The following is a 10,095-nucleotide window of genomic DNA, read 5'->3' as shown; positions in this document are numbered from 1 at the left end:
CCTCTATCCTATCCTATCCTCTATCCCATCCTATTCTCTATCCTATCCTATCCTCTATCCTATCCTATCCTGTATCCTATCCTATCCTCTATCCTATCCTATCCTCTATCCTATCCTATCCTCTATCCTATCCTATCCTTTATCGTATCCTATCCTCTATCCTATTAAATCCTATATCGGATCCTCTATCCTATCCTATCCTCTATCGTATCCTATCCTCTATCGTATCCTATCCTCTATCCTATCCTATCCTCTATCCTATCCTATCCTCTATCCTATCCTATCCTCTATCCTATCCTATCCTCTATCCTATCTTATCCTCTATCCTATTAAATCCTATATCGTATCCTCTATCCTATCCTATCCTCTATCCTATCCCATCCTCTATACTATCCTATCCTCTATCCTATCCTATCCTCTATCGTATCCTATCCTCTATCCTATCCTATCCTCTATCCTATCCCATCCTCTATCCTATCCTATCCTCTATCCTATCCTTATCCTCTATCGTATGGTATCCTCTATCCTATCCTATCCTCTATCGTATCCTATCCTCTATCCTATCCTATCCTGTATCCTATCCTATCCTCTATCGTATCCTATCCTCTATCCTATCCTATCCTCTATCCTATCCTATCCTCTATCGTATCCTATCCTCTATCCTATCCTATCCTCTATCCTATCCTATCCTCTATCCTATCCTATCCTCTATCCTATATTATCCTCTATCCTATTAAATCCTATATCGTATCCTCTATCCTATCCTATCCTCTATCCTATCCTATCCTCTATCCTATCCTATCCTATCCTCTATCCTATCCTATCCTCTATCCTAACCTATCCTCTATCCTATCCTATCCTCTATCCTATCCTCTATCCTATCCCATCCTCTATCCTATCCTATCCTCTATCCTATCCTATCCTCTATCCTATCCTATCCTCTATCCCATCCTATTCTCTATCCTATCCTATCCTCTATCCTATCCTATCCTGTTCCCTATCCTATCCTCTATCCTATCCTATCCTCTATCCTATCCTATCCTCTATCCTATCCTATCCTCTATCCTATCCTATCCTCTATCCTATCCAATCCTCTATCCTATCCTCTATCCTATCCTCTATCCTATCCTATCCTCAATCCTATCCTATTCCCTATCCTATCCATTCCTCTATCCTATCCTATCCTCTATCCTATCCAATACTCTATCCTATCCTATCCTCTACCCTATCCTTTCCTCTATCCAATCCTATCCTCTATCGTATCCTATCCTTTATCTTATCCTATCCTCTATCCCATTCTATCCTCTATCGTATCCTATCCCCTATCGAATCCTACCATCTATCCTATCCTATCGTCTATCCCATCATATCCTCTATCCTATCCTACCCTCTACCCTATCCTATCCTCTATCCTATCCTATCCTGTATCCTATCCTATCCTCTATCATATCCTATCCTCTATCCTATCCTATCCTATCCTCTATCTCATCCTATCCATTATTCCATCCTATCCTCCATCCTATCCTATCCTCTATCCTATCTTATCCTCTGTCCTCTCCTATCCTCTATCACATCCTATCCTCTATCCTATCCAATACTCTATCCTATCCTATCCTCTATCCTATCCTATCCTCTACCCTATCCTATCCTGTATCCTATCCTATCCTCTGTCCTATCCTATCCTCTATCCTATCCTATCCTCTATCCTATCGTATCCTCTATCGTATCCCATCCTCTATCGTATCCCATCCTCTATCGTATCCTATCCTCTATCCTATCCTATCCTCAATCCTATTCTATCCTCTATCCTATCCTATCCCCTATCCTATCCTATCCTCAATCCTATCCTATCCTCTATCCTATCCAATCCCCTATCCTATCCTCTGTCCTATCCTATATACTATACTATCCTCTATCCTATCCTCTATCCTATCCTATATCCGATCCTATCCTCTATCCTGTCCTCTATCCTATCCTATCATCTATCTTATCCTATCCTCTATCCTATCATATCCTCTATCCTAACCTATCCCCTATCCTATCCTGTCCTCTATCCTATCCTCTGTCCTATTCCCTATCCTATCCTATCCTCTATCCTATCCTATCCTCTATAATAACCTATCCCGTATCCTATCCTATCCTGTATCCTATCCTCTATCCTATCCTCTATCCTATCCTCTATCCTATCCTATCCTCTGTCCTGTCGTATCCACTAGCCCCTATCCTATCCTCTATCCTATAGTATCGTCTATCATATCCAATCCTCTACCGTATCCTCTATCCTATCCTATCCCCTATCCTATCCTATCCTCTATCCTATCCTATCCTATCCTCTATCCTATCATATCCTCTATCCTATCCTATCCTCTATCCTATCCTATTCTCTATCCTAACCTATCCCCTATCCTATCCTATCCTCTATCCTATCCTCTACCCTATTCTCTATCCTATCCTCTCCTGTATCCTATCCTATCCTCTATAATATCCTATCCCGTATCCTATCCTATCCTGTATCCTATCCTCTATCCTATCCTCTATCCTATCCTCTATCCTATCCTATCCTCTATCCTATCCTATCCTCTGTCCTGTCGTATCCACTAGCCCCTATCCTATCCTCTATCCTATAGTATCGTCTATCCTACCCAATCCTCTATCGTATCCTCTATCCTATCCTATCCCCTATCCTATCCTATCATCTATCTTATCCTATCCTCTATCCTATCGTATCCTCTATCCGATCCTATCGTATTCTCTATCCTATCGTATCATATCCTCTATCCTATCCTATCCTCTAACCAATTTTATCCTCAATCCTATCCTATCCTGTAACCTATCCTATCCTCTATCCTATCCTATCCTCTATCCTATCCTATTCTCTATCCTAACCTATCCCCTATCCTATCCTATCCTCTATCCTATCCTCTACCCTATTCTCTATCCTATCCTATCCTATCCTCTATAATATCCTATCCCGTATCCTATCCTATCCTGTATCCTATCCTCCATCCTATCCGCTATCCTATCCTCTATCCTATCCTATCCTCTATCCTATCCTATCCTCTATCCTATCCTATCCTCTGTCCTGTCGTATAAACTAGCCCCTATCCTATCCTCTATCCTATAGTATCGTCTATCCTATCCAATCCTCTATCGTATCCTCTATCCTATCCTATCCCCTATCCTATCCTATCCTCTATCCTATCCTATCCTCAATCCTATCCTATCCTCAATCCTATCCTATCCTCTATCCTATCCTATCCTCTATCCTATCCTATCCTCTATCCTACCCTGTCCTCTATCCTATCCAATCCTCTATCCTATCCTCTATCCTATCCTATCCTCTATCCTATCCTATCCTCTATCCTATCCGATCCTCTATCCTATCCTATCCTCTATCCTATCCTATCCTCTATCCTATCCTATCCTCTATCCTATCCTATCCTCTATCCTATTCTATATCCTATCCTATCCTCTATCCTATCCTATCCCCTATCCTATCCTCTATCCTATCCTCTATCCGATCCTATCCTCTATCCTGTCCTCTATCCTATCCTATCATCTATCTTATCCTATCCTCTATCCTATCGTATCCTCTATCCTATCCTATCCTCTAACCAATTTTATCCTCAATCCTATCCTATCCTGTAACCTATCCTATCCTCTATCCTTACCTATCCTCTATCATATCCTATCTTGTATACTATCCTATCCTCTATCCTATAATATCATCTATCCTATCCTATCCTCAACCCTGTCCTATCCTCAATCCTATCCTATAGTCTATCCTATCCTATCCGCAATCCTATCCTATCCTGTATCCTATAATATCCTCTATCCTTTCCAATCTCCTATCCTATCATCTATCCTGTCCTAACCTATCCTCTATCCTATCCAATCCACAATCCTATCCTATCCTCTATAATATCGTATCCACTATCATATCCTGTCCTCTTTCCTATAGTATCATCTATCCTATCGTATCCTCAATCCTATCCTAGCCTCTATCCTATCCTATCCTCAATCCTATCCTAGCCTCTATCCTATCCTATCCTCTATCCTATCCTGTCCTCTATAATATCGTATACTCTATCCTATCCTATCCTCTATACTCTCCTATCCTCAATCCTATCCTATTCCCTATCCTATCCTATACTCTATCCTGTCCTATCCTCTATCCTATCCCATCCTCTATCGTATCCTATCCTCTATCCCATCCTATTCCTCTATCCTATTCTTTCCTCTATCCTATCCAATCCTCTGTCTCATGCTATCCTCTATGCAATCCGATCCTGTATCCTATACTACCCTCTATCCAATCCTATAATCTATCCTTTCCTATCCTGTATCATATCCTATCATCTATCGTATCCTATCATCTATCTTATCCTATCCTCTATCCCATCCTATCCTCCATCCTATCCTATCCTCTATCCTATCCTATCCTCTATCCTATCCTATCCTCTGTCCTATCCTACCCTCTGTCCTATCCTATCCTATATCCTACCCTCTGTCCTATCCTATCCTATATCCTATCCTATCCTCTATCTTATCATATCCTCTATCCCATCCTATCCTCCATCCTATCCTATCCTCTACCCTATCATATCCTCTATCCTATCCTATCCTCTATCCTATAGTATCCTCTATCCTATTGTATCCTCTATCCTATAACATCCTCTATCCTATCCTATCGTCTATCCTATAATATCCTCTATCCTATCCAATCTTCTATCCTATCCTCTATCCTATCCTCTATCCTATCGTATCATCTATCGGATCCCATCCTCTACCGTATCCTGTCCTCTATCCTATCCCATTATATATGGTGTAATATCCTCTATTCTATCCCAGCCTCTATCGTATCCTATCCTCTATCCTATCCCATTCCTCTATCTAATCGTATCCTCTACCCTATCCTATCCTCTATCCTATCGTATCCTCTATCCTATCCCATCCTCTATCCTATCCTATCCTCTAGCCTATCCTATCCTCTATCCTACGATATCCTCTATCCTATCCTCTATCCTATCCTCTATCCTATAATATCTTCTATTATATAATATCCTCTATCCCATCCTATCCTCCATCCTATCCTATCCTCTATCCTATCCTATCTTCTATTTTATCATATCCTCTATCCCATCCTATCCTCCATCCTATCCTATCTTCTATCCTATCCTATCCTCTATCCTATCCTATCCTATATCCTATCCTCTATCCTATCCTCTATCCTATCGTATCATCTATCGTACCCCATCCTCTACCGTATCCTATCCTCTATCCTATCCCATTATAAATGCTGTAATATCCTCTAATCTATCCCATCCTCTATCGTATCCCATCCTCTGCCGTATCCTACCATCTATCCTATCCTCTATCATATCCTATCCTCTATCCTATCCCATCCTCTTTCCTATCCTATCCTCAATCCTATCCCATACTGTATCCTATCCTATCCTCAATCCTATCCCATACTCTATCCTATCCTATCCTCTGTCCTATCCTATCCTCTATCCTATCCTATCCTCTATCCTATCCCATTCCGCTATCTAATCCTATCCTCTACCCTATCCTATCCTCTGTCCTATCGTATCCTATATCCAATCCTATCCTCTATCCTATCCTGACCTCTATCCTATCTTATACTATATCCTATACTATCCTCTATCCTATCCCCTATCCTATCCAATCCCCTATCCTATCCTCTATCCTATCCTATCCTGTATCCTACCCAAGCCGGTATCCTATCCTCTATCCTATCCTATCCTGTATAATATCGTATACTCTAAACTATCCTATCCTCTATCCTATCCTGTCCTTTACCCTATCCTATCCTCTATCCTATCCTATCCTCTACCCTATCCTATCCTGTATCCTATCCTATCCTCTGTCCTATCCTATCCTCTGTCCTATCCTAACCTCTATCCTATCCTATCCTCTATCCTATCCTATCCTCTATCATATCCTATCCTCTATCCTATCCTATCCTATCCTCCATCCTATCCTATCCTCTATCCTATCTTATCCTCTGTCCTCTCCTATCCTCTATCATATCCTATCCTCTATCCTATCCAATACTCTATCCTATCCTATCCCCTATCCTATCCAATCCTCTATCCTATAATATCTTCTATCCTATCCTATCGTCTACCCTATCCAATCGCCTATCCTATCCTGTATCCGATCCAATCCTCTATCCTATCCTATCCTCTATCCTATCCTATCCTCTGTCCTATAATATCCTCTATCCTATAATATCATCTATCCTATACTATTCTCTATCCTATCCTATCCTCTATCCTATATTATCCTCTATCGTATGCTATCCTCTATCCTATCATATCCTCTATTCTATCCAATCCCTTATCCTATCATCTATCCGAACCTATCCTCTATCCTATCCTACCCTCTATCCTATAATATCATCTATCCTATACTATTCTCTATCCTATCCTATCCTCTATCCTATACTATCCTCTATCGTATCCTATCCTCTATCCTATCCTATCCTGAACCCTATCGTATCCTCAATCCTATCCTATACTCCATCCTATCCTATCCGCAATCCTATCCTATCCTCTATCCTATCCAATCTTCTATCCTATCCTCTATCCTATCCTCTATCCTATCCTCTATCCCATCCTCTATCCTATCCTATATCCTATCCTCTATCCTATCCTCTATCCTATCCTCTATCCTATCCTCTATCCTATCCTATCCTCTATCCTATACTATCCTCTATAGTATCCTATCCTCTATGCTATCCTATTCTCTATCCTATCCTCTACCCTATCCTATCCTCTATCCTATAATATCCTCTATCCTATCCTATCCTGTATTATATCCTATCATCTATCGTATCCTATCATCTATTTTATCATATCCTCTATCCCATCCTATCCTCCATCCTATCCTATCCTCTATCCTATCCTATCCTATTCTCTATCCTATCCTCTGCCCTATCCTATCCTCTATCCTATCCTATCCTCTATCCTATTATATCCTCTATTCTATCCAATCCCCTATCCTATCCTCTATCCGATCCTATCCTCTATCCTATCCAATCACCTATCCTATCCTCTATCTGATCCTATCCTCTATCCTATCCTATCCTCTATCCTACAATGTCATCTATCCTATACAATTCTCTATCCTATCCTATCCTCTATCCTATACTATCCGCTATCGTATCCTATCCTCTATCCGATCCTATCCTCTATCCTATCTTATCCTCTATCCTATCCTATTCTCTATCCTATCCTCTACCCTATCCTATCCTCTATCCTATCCTATCCTCTATCCTATCGAATCCCATATCCTATCCTCTATAATATCCTATCCTATCCTCTATCCTATTCTATCCTCTATCGTATCCACTAGCCTATCCTATCCTCTATCCTATCCTATCCTCTATCCTATCCTATCCTCAATCCTATCTATCTTATCCTATCCTCTATCGTATCCTCTATAATAACCGTATACTCTATCATATCGTATCCTGTAACCTATAATATCAAATATCCTATCCAATCCTCTATCCTATCCTATCCTCTATCTTATCCTATCCTCTATCCTATTTTATGCTCTATCCGATCCTATGCGCTATCCTATCCTATCCTATCCCCTATCCTATCCTATCCTCTATCCTATAATATCCTCTATCCTATCCTATCCTCTACCCTATCCAATCCCCTATCTTATCCTCTATCCTATCCTATCCTCCATCCTATATTATCCTCTATAATATCCAATTTTCTATGCTATCCTATCCTCTATCCTATCCTCTATTCTATCCTCTATCCTATCCTATCCTATCCTATCCTCAATCCTATCCAATCCTCTATCCTATCCTATCCTCTATTCTATCCTCTATTCTATCCTCTATCCTATCCTATCCTCAATCCTATCCTATCCCCTATCCTATCCTATCCTCTATTCTATCCTATCCTCTATCCTATAATATCCTCTATACTATCCTATCCACTATCCTATCCTATCCTCTATCCTACCGTATCCTCTATCCTATCCCGTCCTCTATCCTATCCTATCCACTATCCTATCCTATCCTCAATCCTATCCTATCCCCTATCCTATCCTATCCTCTATCCTATCGTATCCTCTGTCCTATCCTATTCTCTATCCTATCCTATCCTCTATCCTATCGTATCCTCTGTCCTATCCTATCCTCTATCCTATCCTATCCTCTATCCTATAATATCCTCTATCCTATCCTATACTCTATCCTATAATATCCTCTATCCTATCCTATCCTCTATCCTATCCCATCATCTATCCTATCCTATCGTCTATCCTATAATATCCTCTATCCTATACTCTATCCAACCTATCCTATCCAATCCCCTATCCTATCCTCTATCCTATAATATCAGCTATCCTATCCTAATCTCTATCCTCTATCCTATCCTATCCTCTATCCTATCCAATCCTCTATCCTATCCAATCCTCTATCCTATCCAATCCCCTATCCTATCCTCTATAGTATAATATCAGCTATCCTATCCTAATCTCTATCCTATCCTATCCTATCCTCTATCCTATCCAATCCTCTATCCTATCCAATCCTCTATCCTATCCAATCCCCTATCCTATCCTCTATCCTATAATATCAGCTATCCTATCCTAATCTCTATCCTATCCTATCCTATCCTCTATCCTATCCAATCCTCTATCCTATCCAATCCTCTATCCTATCCCATCCTCTATACTATCCCCTATCCTATCCTATCCTCAATCCTATCTTATCCCTTATCCTATCCTACCCTCTGTCCTATCCTATCCTCCATCCTATAATATTCTCTGTCCTATCCAGTCCTCTATCCTATCCAATCGTCTATCCTATCCAATCCTCTATCTTATCCTATACTCAATCCTATCCAATCCTCTATCCTATCCTATGCTCTATTCTATCCTATCCTCTATCCTATCCAATCCCCTATCCTATCCTCTATCCTATCCTATCCTCTATCCTATAATATCAGCTATCCTATCCTAATCTCTATCCTATCCTATCCTATCCTATCCTCTATCGTATCCTAACCTCTATTCTATCCAATCCTATATCCTATCCTCTATCCTATCCTATAATCTATCATATTATATGCTCTATCCGATCCTATGCGCTATCCTATCCTATCCTCTATCCTACAATGTCCTCTATCCTATGCAATCCCCTATCCTATCCTCTACCCTATCCTATCCTCTATCCTATAATATCAGCTATCCTACCCTAAACTCTATCCTATCCTATCCTATCCTCTATCCTATCCAATCCTCTATCCTATCCAATCCCCTATCCTATCCTCTATCCTATAATATCAGCTATCCTATCCTAATCTCTATCCTATCCTATCCTATCCTCTATCCTATCCAATCCTCTATCCTATCCAATTCTCTATCCTATAATATCAGCTATCCTATCCTAATCTCTATCCTATCCTATCCTATCCTCTATCCTATCCAATCCTCTATCCTATCCAATCCTCTATCCTATCCAATCCCCTATCCTATCCTCTATAGTATAATATCAGCTATCCTATCCTAATCTCTATCCTATCCTATCCTATCCTCTATCCTATCCAATCCTCTATCCTATCCAATCCTCTATCCTATCCAATCCCCTATCCTATCCTCTATCCTATAATATCAGCTATCCTATCCTAATCTCTATCCTATCCTATCCTATCCTCTATCCTATCCAATCCTCTATCCTATCCAATCCTCTATCCTATCCCATCCTCTATACTATCCCCTATCCTATCCTATCCTCAATCCTATCCTATCCCTTATCCTATCCTACCCTCTGTCCTATCCTATCCTCCATCCTATAATATCCTCTGTCCTATCCAGTCCTCTATCCTATCCAATCGTCTATCCTATCCAATCCTCTATCTTATCCTATACTCAATCCTATCCAATCCTCTATCCTATCCTATGCTCTATTCTATCCTATCCTCTATCCTATCCAATCCCCTATCCTATCCTCTATCCTATAATATCAGCTATCCTATCCTAATCTCTATCCTATCCTATCCTATCCTATCCTCTATCGTATCCTAACCTCTATTCTATCCAATC

Source organism: Halictus rubicundus, unplaced genomic scaffold, assembly GCF_050948215.1.
Source record: "Halictus rubicundus isolate RS-2024b unplaced genomic scaffold, iyHalRubi1_principal scaffold0053, whole genome shotgun sequence".
Classification (NCBI taxonomy): domain Eukaryota; kingdom Metazoa; phylum Arthropoda; class Insecta; order Hymenoptera; family Halictidae; genus Halictus; species Halictus rubicundus.
Note: the sequence above shows the minus strand (reverse complement) of the source record.